The sequence below is a fragment of the Ursus maritimus genome, unplaced genomic scaffold (assembly GCF_017311325.1).
Source record: "Ursus maritimus isolate PB19 unplaced genomic scaffold, ASM1731132v1 scaffold_30, whole genome shotgun sequence".
Taxonomy (NCBI): domain Eukaryota; kingdom Metazoa; phylum Chordata; class Mammalia; order Carnivora; family Ursidae; genus Ursus; species Ursus maritimus.
Genome location: NW_024425564.1, coordinates 32,295,362 through 32,310,959, shown reverse-complemented (window position 1 = coordinate 32,310,959; position 15,598 = coordinate 32,295,362). Strand labels below are relative to the sequence as shown.

General features: G+C 39.8%; 1 long non-coding RNA gene across 13 annotated transcripts in view; it reads right to left on the bottom strand.

Annotated features, from left to right (window-relative positions):
- Positions 1-12,628, bottom strand: part of LOC103678386 — a 99,547-nt gene extending 86,919 nt beyond the window's left edge. For 8 of the 13 annotated variants that reach the window (XR_005838827.1, XR_005838820.1, XR_005838821.1 and 5 more), the window contains exons 1-3: positions 12,042-12,280; positions 9,365-9,541; positions 4,279-4,408 (exon numbers count right to left, since the gene is read on the bottom strand). This is a non-coding gene — a long non-coding RNA (uncharacterized LOC103678386). The other 5 variants (XR_005838823.1, XR_005838825.1, XR_005838828.1 and 2 more) reach the window with 4 other exon arrangements.
- Positions 12,629-15,598: the final 2,970 nt, after the last annotated feature.

Sequence of the window (15,598 nt, the reverse complement as noted above, 5' to 3'; positions counted from 1 at the left end):
GGGAGGGGAAAGGGCAGGGAAGGAAGAAGACTTCTNCCTGCTGAGCAGGGAGCCAGATGCAGGGCTCAGTCCCAGGACCCTGGGATCACGACCTGAGCCAAGGCTTAACCGACTGAGCCACACAGGCACCCCAATATTCACTTTTTTTCAACATCTTTAAGACCAAGTAGAATTTTGATGTGATAACTTTAACTGATATCTTTTCCATAGTCAAGATTTCATGATTTCCAACCTTCCAAATTCTATTTCACGTCCATTAATGCATGTTAGTTTAATGAATGGCCTTTGTGGAAGTGACAATAGCTAAACTATACAATCTGTTAAAAATCCATTCTACCGTGGGCTACTTCTTCATTACATGACTTAGGGAGGGTAGAACAAGTAGGAACCGAAAAGGACGGAGTGTGAAATTTAGGCAAAAATTGTGGGCCAAAGCTTGAAATTAAAATTCCAATTAAAGCTTGGTTTAAGAAAACAAAAACAAACTGACGGTGGAATGGGATTGTGTGTGTGTGTGTGTGTATGTGTGTGTGTGTGTTCACTGTGGCCCATGAACATACTATGAATTAGCTCATTGGCCATGCCTGCAGTATTTCTTAGGGAAAGAATGGGTAGCTTGTTAGCATGATCTCATCCATCCTCAAGGAGAGGAGGTTGCTTATGTGCAAAGGCTTTTAACAATAATAATTCTGAAGAGAGGAAGTGTTGCCCAATGCTTACAGTCAGCTGCTTGGATTCTATTTCTGGATCCATCAGCTTTTTTTTAAGGAGGTTTTCGACAGGTCGCATTTTCTTAGGACTACCGTTTCTATATCTGCCTTTGATCGGCATACTACGATTTTCCATTTTATTACTTCATGGCTATTTTGTGAGTTTTAAAAACCTTAGGTAGTAATCTGCAAAAATGCTTTAGAGTCACTGGAGAGCCTCCAAACCAAGGAGGAAGTGTTACTTCTCTGGAGAAAATGTAATACCTTTTCATAGCAAGTGTTGTGTGGTCTTCCTTTCTTTCCTTTTTTTTTTTTTCTTTTTAATGGAAAGGCTCAGCAGTGCCAAGTAAATTCTATAAACTTTCTTTCCAAAATTGCCACTTAGCAGCACCTTACCAGAAGCTTTAGGCATTTTACATGACCTCATTATTAGATACATTTTGTGGCAAATACATTTTCTTATTTTCTTACTATGTTTCGAAGGAAAAAAATCACTGGGGGGGACAGAAATTTAGGAAACATTTCTGGAGCAATGGTTGTCGTGCATGTTGAAAATATACTTGTGAGAACAAGCCCACTCTTTCTTATAAGATGCCCTGGGTAGGTAAGTGAGCAGAAGCCCATGATTACATTGTTTATATGTTTGGGACCAAAGAGGAAGCATAGGTGTTTGACACTTAGCTTTAGGAAAAACGACTGAGCTAATGGGTTCGCAAGTATCTAGAAGCCAAATATGTACATTCATCTGTCAATTCATAAGAAAAACCTAAATTTGCAACATGGTCAACCATTTAAAAGAGCACATTCATCTGTGTAGTTTCACAAAAACTGAGGGAGAACAATGCCTCCTTTCAGGATGAGAAAACTCACGTGTGGGGTTACTAATGGATTTGTCCAAGGTTGCCCAGCCAGAGAGCTAGTACTCTAGTCCAGTGTTTTGATTCTTCAAAATAGTAATTAATGCTCTATCCTTGATTCACAACGAGGGAATGGAGGGGGGCAGTTCTCACACATTTCATGTTCCCTACCCAGCTCGTCTGCAAACTTGGTTAAGCAATGTCCCGCCAGTGGAGAATCACTGACCAAGTCAGCTGTCATGATGCCTGGCTTCTCTCCAATGTATTAGGACAGAACAGAACTTGCCAACCAGAGAATATGACTTCTTTGTAGATGTTTTTCTTTTCTTTTTATGTAAATGATGAAACTATATCATGAACATAAAATACTTAGCTTCATTTTCTCAAGCAAGCATTTTCATGTGCCCAGATACTTGTGACAATGTTTAGTCCCACTCAGAGTTGAAATTTGGCTGCTGTTTTTATGCCCTGATAATAGTCCTAGCCATCCTCCATGCCTGTACCTAAAACTAACATTCCCCAGGCTTAATTCCTTTCACTGCTGGTGCCTGAGTTTTTTACTAATATACATTTTAACTGAAAACACATGACATCGGAGAGATTAAAACCTTTCTAAAACATAACCAAGACACATTTCGTACTTGATTTTCCTCTGGACCTTTTTCCAATGAGCTTTTCATGAGGTTGCAAATGTTAAACTTCACACTGGTATCTATGTTTTGGCATAAATTGGGAGACAGAAATAAAATGGGCTCCTTTTCTCGTGAAAATCTCCTATCAGGCCTCAGAAAAAGAAACGGGAACTGTTTCAAGAGGGACAGACCTTAATTTTGTTGCAAATCCTTTTCTGCCTTCCGAACTTCGATATCAATATGTCACACTCAATTATTTCATTAAGTACTTCATCTCCTCTGTAACCTGCTTGTCTTTGAGGACAAACTTTAGATCTGCCGTGTACACGTCTGCAATATTTCCACTCAAAGGACACCTGCTGACTCTTAACCGGAAAGCTGGTGTGCATTCTTTTCCTCTCCCCTTCATAAATATATATTGCGATTGCCACTGTTATTAAAAAAAAATTATCCTTTGGTCCTTAGTGATCTACCGTGCTCTACTCTCCTTCATTCTTAAGCTGACCTTGCTCCCTCAGAAAGACAAGAAGACAACCTTAAGTGACAACGAGACAAATTTCATTTTGTTGGGAACTGCCTTTTCAATTATTTCTCTCTTCTCGATTTCTCCTTGCTGGCCTGGTCCAAGCTGTTGCTTTGACAGGGGTCTCTAACCTCTAAATTAAAATATGCAAATTGTTATGTTTCCTGCACTAGGACCAGTAGAACCTATGCATTGTAATTGCGAAGGATTGCTCAGTTCTGTTTGCCACCAGAAGAATGTAGTTACCTACTTCTGCCATTTCCTGTTATGAGAAAAATAATACCCTGCAGAAGGATACATTAGAAGCAATACATTTATACATCAGTATATTTCTATTTTAAAAAGGAAAGCTTATTCTCTGTGACCCACATTTTGCCACAAGGAAAATATGTCCAAATATATCCAAAGACTTTCACAGACTTGGTGGATATATTTTAAATGTTTCAATAGTGAGACCTAGTCTACCTTAATCTGAAACCTAACTACGCTTTTAAGTACTTAATTTTTATTTAATAGACTTGAAATGCAGACCCCTTACTGCAGGTGGATTTTTCTTTAGATTCCTCTGCTGGTACATTCTTGGGATTGGGAATACTTCTCTAGTCGCCTGATCAATCAGTACTGTTCCAGGCTGATGAGCATATCATTTTCAAAGCTATCCTACCTACTGTTTGCCTGTATGTACGGATACAGTATTTTCCTAATATATTTTAAAAGCTCTGTTTCTCAATCCCATGATAAAATCAGCTTTATAAATACGCACTGTGATGATAAATGGTATGTACAAAAATTGCTTAAGGCCTATCTCTATGATGCTGTCATACTTGCCATAGTTCTCGAAAATTTCCGAGTGATCATGGAATTTCCTGAGCTTCGCGATTCTTTCCAAGTCGTGTTGGGATTTTTGGGGTGAAAGCCTATTTGAAAACCACTGAATGAGAATCAGCTATGTATAAGAGAAGCAGCAATAGTAAATAAAACTACAAGAAAATCCAAAGGTTCTTTATTGCTTTGGGATAGATTTGATATTTTCTATTTACTTTTTCCATCAAAATTTGATTGTCTCATATTGGGTTAAAGTGAAATTTTAATACTTAAACATTTGTTGAAAGGAGGAAAGCATAACAACTAATCAGAAGAAACCCATATCGAGGTTAAAATTTTACACAAAGTAAACCACAGGGAGAGAGACGAACTCTAAATTCAATGTGAAGACATCACATGCCAAGTCCCATCTCTGTTGGTAAGGAATAATATAGACACTGGGTAAAGACCTTATTTTCCAGGTGAATTAAATTCCACATTCCACATCAGTGAACTTTAAAGTTGAGAGGACTTTGATCACCTTGTCTACCCCTTGGTTTAAATAGGGTAACAGGATAAATTATGTGACAGGTAGCATATCATCAGTTTATAGAAAGGCAAGTCTAGAATCCAAGTCATTTGTTCTTTCATTGAATGAGCACTGCACTGAGGAGTGACAGGGTTGGAGAAATCATTTGAGGCTATGTGAAGATGGGAGGTGTGCAGGGGATAAGATAATTATTGACTCTTACCCCAGTCCAAGGTCATTTGAAAATGGGCAGGGTCTCACCAATCTTCTCTCAACTCCTGAATGCTGTGGAGTGAGGACCTAGGTCTAGTAGATTCTCTGCTCTCATTGAGTTGGTCTTCCTCTCCAAGAGACTGTGAAAAGTCATCCCCCAATTACTGTGTTTCACAAGATGGCAAGTGGTTGTTAGATCTTAACAAGAAGGGGAAAAATCATCCAAAAAAAGAAGCAATAAGGAAACAGTACACTTAAATAACACTATAGACCAGATGGACCTAACAGATATATAATGAACATTCTATCCAACAATAGCAGAATACCCATAGTTCTCTAGTGCACATGGAACATTCTCTAGCACAGATCTTAAGTTAGGCCACAAAACAAGTCTTAGCAAATTAATAATATTGAACTCATGGCAAGAAAATCTTTTCTAGCATAATAGTATGATACTAGAAATCAGTAATAGGAGGAAAACTAGAAAACTCACAAATACATGGGAATTAAACACCACTCTCCTGAACGGCCAATGGATCAAAGAAGAGATTATAAGGTGAATAAAAAAGTATTTTGAGACAAATGAAAATGGAAATACAATATACCAAAATTTATGTGGTGAGCAAAAACAACAGAAAGAAGGAGGTATATAGCTCTACATGCATACATCAAGAACATAGAAAGAACTCAAGTACTCGACCTGACATTGCACCTAAAGGGACTAGAAAAATAACAAACTAAGCCCAAAGTTAGAAGAAGGAAAACAATATAATAATTAAAGCAGAAATAAATGAAATCGAGAACAGAAAAACAACAGAAAAGATTAACAAAACTCGGAGTTGATTCTTTGAAAAGAAAAAAAAATTGAAAAACCTTTAGCTAGACTGACCAAAAGAAAAAAAAAAGTGAGATGATCCAATTTAATAAAATTATAAGTTAAAGAGGAGACATTACAACTGATAACACAGAAATACAAAGGATCATAAGAGACTTAAATCTCTACACACTAACAAACTGGACGACCTAGAAGAAATGGAGAAATTCCTAGAAATATACAACCTATCAAGTCTGAAGCGGGAAAAAATCGGAAATCTGAACAGACCAGTAATGAGTAATGAGATTGAATGATTGAATCAATAATTAAAAATTTCCCCCAAAACAAAAGCACTGCGCCAGATGGCTTCACTGGTGAATTCTACCAAACATTTAAAAAATAATGAATGCCATTTCTTCTCAAACTCTTCAAAAAATTGAAGAGGAGGGATCACTTCCGAAGTCAATTTACCAAAGCCAGATAAGGACAGTATAAGAAAGGAAAGCTATTGGCCAATATCCCTGATGAATATAGATGTGAACATTTTGAACAAATAGTAGCAAACCAAATTCAGCAGCATAGGATAGGAGAATTAGGGGAGAAAAATGATTTAGATTTGTGGAATCTTGCTAAGATGATCATGTTTAGAAAAAGGAAAAATATCACTATCGTTCTGCATAGAAGTGCTATCAATATTTTGGTAAATCTAAGTCTTACTGTACTTTATTGACCTTATTTAGTCCAACAGAGATATCTTCAGACACTACCACTATCAAATATGAGCTTGATAATGGCTGAGATGTCACAAGAACTTTCTGGTGATAGTTTCTCCGTGAGCAAGGTGCTGTGATTGAAAGCACCGATGTGTGTGGGAAGAGGGTCCCACCAAAAGCAGGAAGGGAAGGCACACAGTGTCAGCATTTACAGTGTGGCATATGTTGATCTTGCAACAATACTAGGATGGGCTGGCTTTGAGGAGTGCCATTTTAAAAATAATTTACCAGTAGAGTAAATGTGTACGTAGTAGGAAATTATGTGCTAATATTATACCCTAAGGAAAATTAAGCCATAAAATCCTCCCCAAAATTCAGTTAGTATTACACCTGTCAAGAGAGGCTGTATTATCCAACCAACAGGCAAGGCAGGCATAATTAACAGACCTAAAGATGCAAAGTCTTTTGTATTTACCTTTTATCAGAGTCTATTTCTCTCTGATCTACTAACGGTAGGTACACGAGTGGTTTCTTATAGGAGGATCTCCCACACGGTGGAAAAGAGAAATGGGAAGGATCCGTCCCTCCAGGAGGCATCCCGTCTCTTCTGCTGGATCTTGATCATTATCTAGTCACATGGTTCTAAACTCTACGAGAAGCTAGAAAATATTGTTCTGATCTGGGTGACTGTGCATTCAGGGGAAACTGAGAAGTTTGTGCATTAGGTAAAGAAGAAGGGAAATTGGTAGACAACCAGCAGTTTCTGCCACTTCACATTCAACTGATTTTTATTGAATAAATGAATGCCATTCGTGTGACATTTGTTTAAAATCCAGAACGGTAATCTGGGTGAATTCCCCACTGAATCAGAATAGTGTTTCTAAGCTCGCATTATATAGCTGTAACACATATTTGCGTTAAGTATCATTAATAGGAGAATGTAACTCACAAATATTCTTTTTCTGATTACCGATATTTATGTTCTCCTTTCTGCAGGACTACTCAATGTGGCTCTGTAAAATATGTCTGTGGTTAAGAGGAAACAAATAAGCACACCAAAGTTGGTCTGAAAATATTAAAGGAACTCTATATGCGTACCTATTCTGAGAAACGTAGTAAGGAAAAGAAACCAATATTCTATTTCCTATTCCTACCCATGGAGTGTCTCCCTAATTCTCTTTTTACCTTTCCAGGCCAACTGACTTGCTCTCACTAAGACCACTTGGCACATCCTTATCTTCCCAGCATGTGAAGAAGAATGTCAACTCCAGCCACTATCCCACATTTCTGTCTACTTTCTGTAATATCTAGCAAGGTTGTGGTTGCTTAATTAATTCAGAGTAATGGTACTAATGATTAAATAACATGTATGATCCTCTTCAAGAAAAGTAGCAGTAAGTGATTTTGTTTTTCCTCCACCAAACGTTGTTTAAATTAGCTATGTTCGTTTTCTAGTGCGTTAGCCGGCCTTAATTGAAATTCAGTTTACTATATTTTAGTGATTACCTCCACATTATGCACTACTCTGCCAAGGGCTCGCAAATACTCTTATTTATATGCGGCCTTTGGGCTTCCCAAAACTATTATAAAAGCAAGCTGACCTAGAGACGCACGTGTTTTCTCTAAGGGACTGAAATGTCTGCTTCGTATAGGTAATATTAAGGGCAACGATTTATTTAAGTTTGAAGTAGAGAGAGCAAGTGAAATTGCATAGAAGATATTGATGTCAAAATTCAAAGGATCATAGAAATTAATAAAGGTAAAGACAGATAACATAAAAGTTGATCAAATTTTAATCTAAATTATCCTATGCAATTTTAATTAACCTATTGTTTCTAATGCTAAAGTTAAATAATTTATAGATGCTGTTGGCATGTTTTAGAGACATTATTAGTTTCTCATGTTTCTTTTTCTCTATTCACATACTCAATCCACCCCGTTGAAGTAATTAGCATAATCACCAACATTATAAGATCATTTTCCTCACTCCAAATAAATGACCATCAAACTCATGCCTTACTCTCTATATTCAGAAATGCTTAAATAGTTCATTATTACCCAAATGACTATGGGGAAATGCTGTGCATAAGATGAAAGGAATAATGACTCATGCCCCCCACAAAGAAGATGAAACTCTCCCACATAAGAATTAATTCACTGTAAGATATCTGAGTATCAGGATGATAATTGAAAGGACTAAAAATAAAATTGAATGCAATAGGTGATCTAAAGGTCATGAGACTTGTCACTAAACAATTAGATTTTTTTTTATTTTCGATAGGTTTTATAAATATTACCATGGCTTGTACTCTGAATGTAGATTACTTTTAAATGGAGTTTTCTTGTATCTAAATGCATATCTAATGAAAATACTTCATATGCTGCAAGCTTTCCCCTCTATCACATCAAATTCTATTGATAAAAAGCTAAAGGTCATGAGACTTATCACAAACAGAAGATTTTTTTTTTTAAATTTTGGTAAGGTTAAGTCTTATAAATGTGACTATCGCTTCTGTCTGGAATTCAGAACAACTTTTAAATGGTGTTTTATCTATCTAAATGTACATCAAATGAAAGTATTTTTATACGTTGTGTCTTTACATTTCTTACAGCAATTCTAAAAAGTATCTGAAACAATATAGCCATTTAATTATCCAACAACAATATCTTCTCTTGTTAACAGGTTCGATGGATTTTCAATTCTCAACCTATAGTATCTGAAACAAATGAGGAGAAATGAGGACAAATAATATCATCCTCATTTTTTTAAAGATTTGATTTATTTATTTGAGAGAAAGCAAGTGAGAGAGAGAGAGCATATGTGCACAAGTAGGGGGAGGGGCAGAGGGAGCCGGAGAAGCAGCCTCCCCAGCTGAGCAGGAAGTCCAGTGCGGGGCTCGTTCCCAGGACCCTGGGATCATGACCTGAGCCGAAAGCAGACACTTAACTGACTGAGCCACCCCATCGTCCCTATTGTCTCCATTTATTAACAAATTTGCTTATAGGGTTACATATTGATTTGCATGGCATCACACACTGGTTTAACAATACTGGTTAATAACAGAATTTAGATTTCTTAACCTTGAACCTAGCGCCCAGGTCTAAGCAAAACTGTGAAGATAGGGGTTTACTCATAGTCTATTTTCTTTTTTGTGCACAACCCCTTTTTTTGACTCCAAATACCTTCTGTGTCCATGTTTGTCTCTAGCAAAGAGACAAACAGTCTCTGGAAGTCTCTGGGAGTCCACCTCCAGACAGTTAGCCCAGGACTAAGTCACATCTGTTAAGCTATAAGCCTCTTACAGTTGGTATCCATATGATAGGTAGGTCGGTGTCTATAGCGACAGGTGATAAAATATTTTGAAACTCACCCATGGTGCGCATCCTCTAAGCCAAGCCACTCCTTTCATAGGAGACATTCCTAACAGAACTCAATGGCAGAGCTTTCTCTTCCTCTCCTGAGTGTCTGCTCCACTTCAAATTCTTACAGTCCCAGAGAATCTTATACAAGATCAGGGTCCCTCTTCACTTTGGCCAATGTAAATTTCTGAGGTGAGTTTTTAACTTACCTTTAATGTCTGCAGTGGTGGCTGTCAGGGACTACTGTTCACTGTTCATGTCAATTTGGGCACTGAACATCTCTAGACATTGTCATGAAACTTCAAGTCATTGTAGATACGCAAGGTTTTTGTGACAGTTTTCCCAGCTGATGGCTTTGAAGCATCTTGAAAAATGAGGGCTTCTTCCTAATTTGCAGAAATGGTCGATAAACATAATTTATTTCTAATTTCCAAATGGCCAATAAATACATCAAAACGTACTCAACATCATTTGTCATTAAAGAAAAGCAAGTGCAAAATATGATACTATTGCACATCGACAAAAATGGCTAAAATTAAAATAATTTAGAGCAAATTAGACTCACACATGGTATACCTTCATGCAATTATTTCAATACATTCTTGGCAGTACCTAATAAATCTGGACACACATATACCCGCTAATAACAATTGTGGATATATCCAACAGAAAGGCGTATATATGGACTCTAACAGAATAGTAAAAAAAAAAAAAAAAAAAAAAAAAAAAAAATCTCAGCATACTTCATTAAAAACAAACTCTGGGAATAAAAACAGTACCTACAGTAGATGGATAAAAAAATTGTGATAATGGGCAATGGAATACTATCTACCAAGAGAAAAGAACAAATATTGCTACATGCAGAAAATATGGATAAATATTGCAAAGACCAGTCATAAAAGAGTTAATAGTTCATTATTTCACTTATATGAAGTGAAAAAGCAGGCAAGTGAATCTACGCTTGTCTTTGCAGTTGAATGACTGGGCTCTTGATCTGAAAGGTGGGTTGGATGCGGATATTTGCTTTATAAAAGCTGACTGGCTACCTACTCATAAGGTAGCAGTGGGATGCCATGTATTTCATTTTGTTTTGTTTAAAAAAAACAAAAAAACAAAAAAGGAAGTCCACATCCAAAACAGAGATTCATCTCTCAGAGTTAGATTCACATTACCCAGGTACACGAGAGTCAGATGGGCAAACAGAATGCCAATCTATTCATTTAAATCGGTAAATGTAGTGGTGTCGTAGACAAGATTTGTGTCAATATAATCAACACATTTATGCCATGGAAACAACCCCCACGGGAAGCAATATTATGCAAATACGTGAAGAATGACTGTCGCCTAAGACATGTCCTTTCATTTCACAATGCACAGAACTTTGACCGTGCTAAGTATGGAGAGCAAATCTGTTCACTCAAGAGCTACTTAGTTCTTTCCAATGACACTGGTTGAATTTTGCTGCTCAAACACCCAAACACTTTATCAAGTTCATCTCCCAGTTCTCCTATGGCTACAGACACAATTTGGACATACGAAGCAGTTTGCATGAAGAATTCCAAGCCACGCAGGAATAGCGTGACTCTCAGAGAAAGTCAGGAATTGACACTATCTCATTTTGTAAGTGGTAAACTCAGGTTTAAAGACATTGGAACTTAATCCAAGTCATGTTTATCTTGAGGCCACAGATAAAACCAGAAGAGGATTCAGGATGCCGGGCTTCGACTCAGAGGTGCTGCCCTCACTCATTCAAGAGCTATGTGTCGAGAAACGGCTTTTTTTTTTTTTTTTTTGTGGCCAACTGTTGCCTTATGTGCTAGAGACCAAGCTGTCATTGGAAAAGCCTTCGCCCTCAAGGTGATTACATTCTGCACGGCAGACAGACAGACCATACATCTGCAGACAAATAAGAAAATTTCACTTAATGGTGCACTCTCTGAAGAAAACACAAACCAAGATTAGGGATAAGGGCTGATGGAGGCTGCACACACATCTGGATGTTCTCATGGAGGGGGGCCAAGAAGAGCTGCCCAGGCGAGGGGACAGAAAGTATAAAGACCCCGAGGCAAGAACAAGGTTGGCACCTCTGAGGAACAGCAAGGGGCTCAGCATGGCTAGAGCTCATCGCAAGGAAGGGTGGGAGCAAATGAAGTGGGAGAGGCAGGCAGGGGCCAGATCACGTTAGGCCTCCAAACCCATAAGGAGGGGCTTGGTTTTTAAGCCAAACCAGAAAACATTTGTAGGGCTTTAAACAAAACAAACATAATGCCGATGCCTTGAAAAGAGTACTCTGGCACGTTGTGTAGAAACATGCTTCCATACTGAGGAAATTTGGAAGTGAAATACCTTTTCAGCACCAGCACACTTCCTTTCCAATGGATAAACATTCTCTAAAATGCCTCATAGTAACACCCAGCTCAGTGACTTCTCCTTTACATTTTGCACACAGTTGATTTCTTAGAATTTTATGGTTGCTAACAGCACCCCTGCTTTCATGGAAATCTAAGGAATATCTGAAAGAAAGGACAGTCTTATCTAATGGGTGTCTAAAGAGAAATTTAATGATAGAGGGATAGCATATAACTTAACATCGTCAATGCATGATATAAAAAATAATTCCCTCAGTGGCCAAAATTTGTAGCAGCGTTTACGGCTGGCCTCCTCCACCGCTCCGCATACTTCTGGCTGAAGGAACATGGGAGCTTCTTGGATATGTTTTCTAGTTGGGTGGAGATTATCATCTCTAGTCCTCCCCAAACTCGAGAGCTTGTTTTCTGTATTAACCCAGATCTCTGCAAATAAAACGCACTGACGAGGTTGTCAGCTCGCTAATTATAGATGGCCTATCTGCTCTTCATGCATTTGCAACTATGAACTGTTACTTACCATCTTTGTTATCCTGAGATCCCCCGTTGCTTAGCTTGCCCTGGAAAACAAATGTGGAGAGGCACGCTCAGGACATTATCTCCTCCTTGGCTATCGCTGGAGTGAACCACCAAGCACAAGGAAATGGGTCAGGGATGAATCCAATCTCATTAACATCTGAAAGTTTTCATCTGGTAGAACATACCGTCCTCCTCTCAGAGCAAAACAGATCCCTCCCCAAAAAAGTTATTAGTGAAAAGTCCAACCTGGGGTCCCTGTGGTGATACTTTTAATGCCATGAGCAGTGGATGAAGTGAGATAACTAATAGACGGCTTGTTCCTGGGGAATGTACGTCAGCCCTTCTCAGGAAGCAGATGGAAATTTTAACCCACTCACATCTGATCTCAGTTTAGAGCCATCTTTCTTTCCTTCCAAAGAACGGAGACAGAATTTCAGGCGAGTTAAATCACTTGCCCGCAAACGAGAAGTTGAAAATGATGGGATGAATCACTGCTCTGACCTTCTGCCTGGATAGAGTTAACTGCCTACGTTGTTTGTCTTCCAAACCTAAATAACCAGGTTCTGGCACTTAACCTTCGGCTGGGAAGGGTTGTGGGATTCAAAGTGGAGATCTTGGAATGAGCCTGCAGGCGTGCACGGGCGCACGTGGGCACACACACGAGCGCGCGCGCACACACACACACACACACACACACACACACACACAGTGGGATAACCTTTGTTCCCTTTCTCAGATTCATTCTGGCTTCTCACTGAGTTCAGCCAAAGGAAGGCTCTGGTAGAAAGGGCAGGAGCAGAGTGAGGTCAGGACGCATGTGTCCCACATTTGTCCCTACTGGCCCATTGGCTGGCAGTGGGTGTATTTCTCAATGAAATGCCAGAGCTCTATCTGGCTGCCCTCTCCTACAGCTTGGGGTCTCTCCAGCTCTCTTGACCTGGCCATACCTCTGGTCAAGTAAGCACATTAATTTCTTCTCCTCTGAGTGTGCCGTTTCCTTCCTGCCCTGTTAGGCCAGCCCTTACTTACAGAATTAGATTCCAAAAATCGTACATGGCGGTGGAAGTTCCTATGGCATACGTTTGTTATCATGATGCAGATTATTTTACTATAGAAGGATCAAGGCTCCAATACAGTCATCTAAGATATTTCATTAGAATAATTTGAAAAAAAAGCAATTTTATGTAACTCTCAAAACAGTCAACTGGTGAAGATTTGCCTTAGCACGTATCAGCCCATAAATTAAGGTTAAACTTTTCAAGTAAATAGGAGATGAGAGCTAACATTTATTGTAAGTCCTCTGAGTACCAGGGAATTTACCTACTGTATTCTAATCTTATAACAACTATATATGAATTAGAGTTAGTAAAAATCAGAGCAAATATTGAAAGGCTAACCTCACCCTGAGCTATTTCCACGTTATTCATACTGCCACCATTCAAAGGTGTTACTGCTTATTTTCTATTTTTATTATTTGCTATCAAAGAGAGGAGAAGGCAGAATAAAGAGGAATTTATGAAAATTCAGCAAACACTGTAATCATTGATGCCTCAAAGCACTGCTTTTGGAGCTGCTGTGATCTGAGTGTTGTGCTCCCTTAAAATGGATATGCTGATAGCCTAACCCCCGAAAGGTGATGCTGTTATTAGGTGGGAGGTTCTCTTTATAAACCCTCAGGAGCAGGACTGGTGCTCTTTATAAAAGAGGCACCAGAGAGCTCCGTGGCCCCTCCCACCATGTGAGGCCAGGAGAGGTCGGCCTCCAGGAGAGGGTCCTCTGGCCACTCTGATCTCAGACTGCCAGGCTCCAAAACTGCGAGAAATAAATCTCTGTTGCTCATAAGCCACCCGGCCTGTGGCATTTTGTTATCATGGCCTGAAAGGATCAAGACAGAGGCAGCCATCTCAATGCTACCCAGCTCGCTTGAATTTGGGTGTCAGCTCCTTGTCAGATTGCTCCTTCTCAAGGGTCAGGGATGGAGCCCTTCATGAGGTGGGGGAGCAGGAGGGGAGCTCACAGGCCGGTACAGGGGTCTGTCCACAGTCCTTCCAAACGAGAAACCGCTACCTCTTTATGCCGAAGGCACTGGTTCTCCGATCTGGGTGAAAATTAATATACTTCCTTATACACGTAGAAGGCAGGGTTCATGTACTATCTCAATAAAACCATGGATTTTGAACACCATTTCCCCTCTAGCATATCCGCCGAAGTGCAAAACTCCAGCACAAATGCCTTTCCACATTTTTTTCCTCCTCTTTCCATTAACAAATGGTTATTGTGGCTGAAGGATTCCCAGCTGTCCCCAAACTCATTAGTGAAGCAAGCCACTGACCGGCATCTCTCTTCCTTTGTTCTGTGACTGGGGGGGGGGGGGGGAGACCACCTAGAATGTCCTGCAGGTTGGGTTCCTACAGCTCTTCTCTTCCTGCCGCTTTCTCCCTCCACTGTCTGACTTTCCTCTGGGTTTGTTCATGTAAATGAAGCTCACCTGGTCCCCGCCCACCACAGAAGCTAGGCTGCCCCCATCTCCAGGACACCCTTGATCCCTCTGCAGCCATCTTCCTGGGCTTCTCCCCGCAGCTCAGAGCACAGGGGTGGGTGGAGGTGAGGAAGCCCTGTTACCCTTGGCCATTCCCTGAGCTTAACTGCAGAAGAGCCTATCCACTGCAGCCAGGCAGCGTGCCATCAGCATCCCTGGAGGATGCTGTCTGGGAGGCTCTGGCCTTTCCCACTGCCCTTTTAAGGATTTATTTCCCTTTCCTCTCGGGATTTGCTGGTGCAACTAATCTCCAGATCTGTGTGTTCTCCTCTCCCTTTTCATGTCCCTATTTGCTCTTTCCCTTCCTTCTTTACTGTGTCTCCTTTCTTCCTTCCTTCCTTCCTTCCTTCCTTCCTTCCTTCCTTCCTTCCATCCTTCCTCCCTCCCTCCCTCCCCACCCTTCTTCCTTCTTTTCTCTCCCTCCTCCATTCCAACCTTCATGCTTGCTCTTTTCTGGGCAAAATGGTAAACAAAGAATGGTAAGCAAATTTTAAAAGGTGGTCATTAAGAGGTGAACCCCAACTGCTTAGAAGCCTGTAGTTGGGAATACTTATTTTCAAAGAGAGGATGCACTTAATAAAAAGGGCCACGCCCATGCAGAAGGCATACTGAATTAAGGCACACCTTTCAATCCTATAAATTAGATGAAATGTACTTAACTCTCCACATATAAAATAAAGAATGGCATAGATTGCATACAACTTTTGTCCACCTTCACTCTCTATTTAATTTCCTCAAGAATTAGCCTTATCCATGCTGAAAAACAAATTAATTCCACACATCCTTGTCCACATGGGTATTTCCTTCAAAATCAAGGATCGCAAAGGCGTGGCATGACTTCCACACTTTCCCTCCAGGGCCCATGTTAGTCTTTGCTAATCACTCACTGTTATTTTTACACTTGGGCACAGAGGCAGCTTCTATTTTTCTCAAAACAGTAATCCAAGTTGATTCCACCCGTTAACAGAGCACATCACTGGAGGAGAAGTCTATTCCCATTCCTGTAAATAAACACCAGA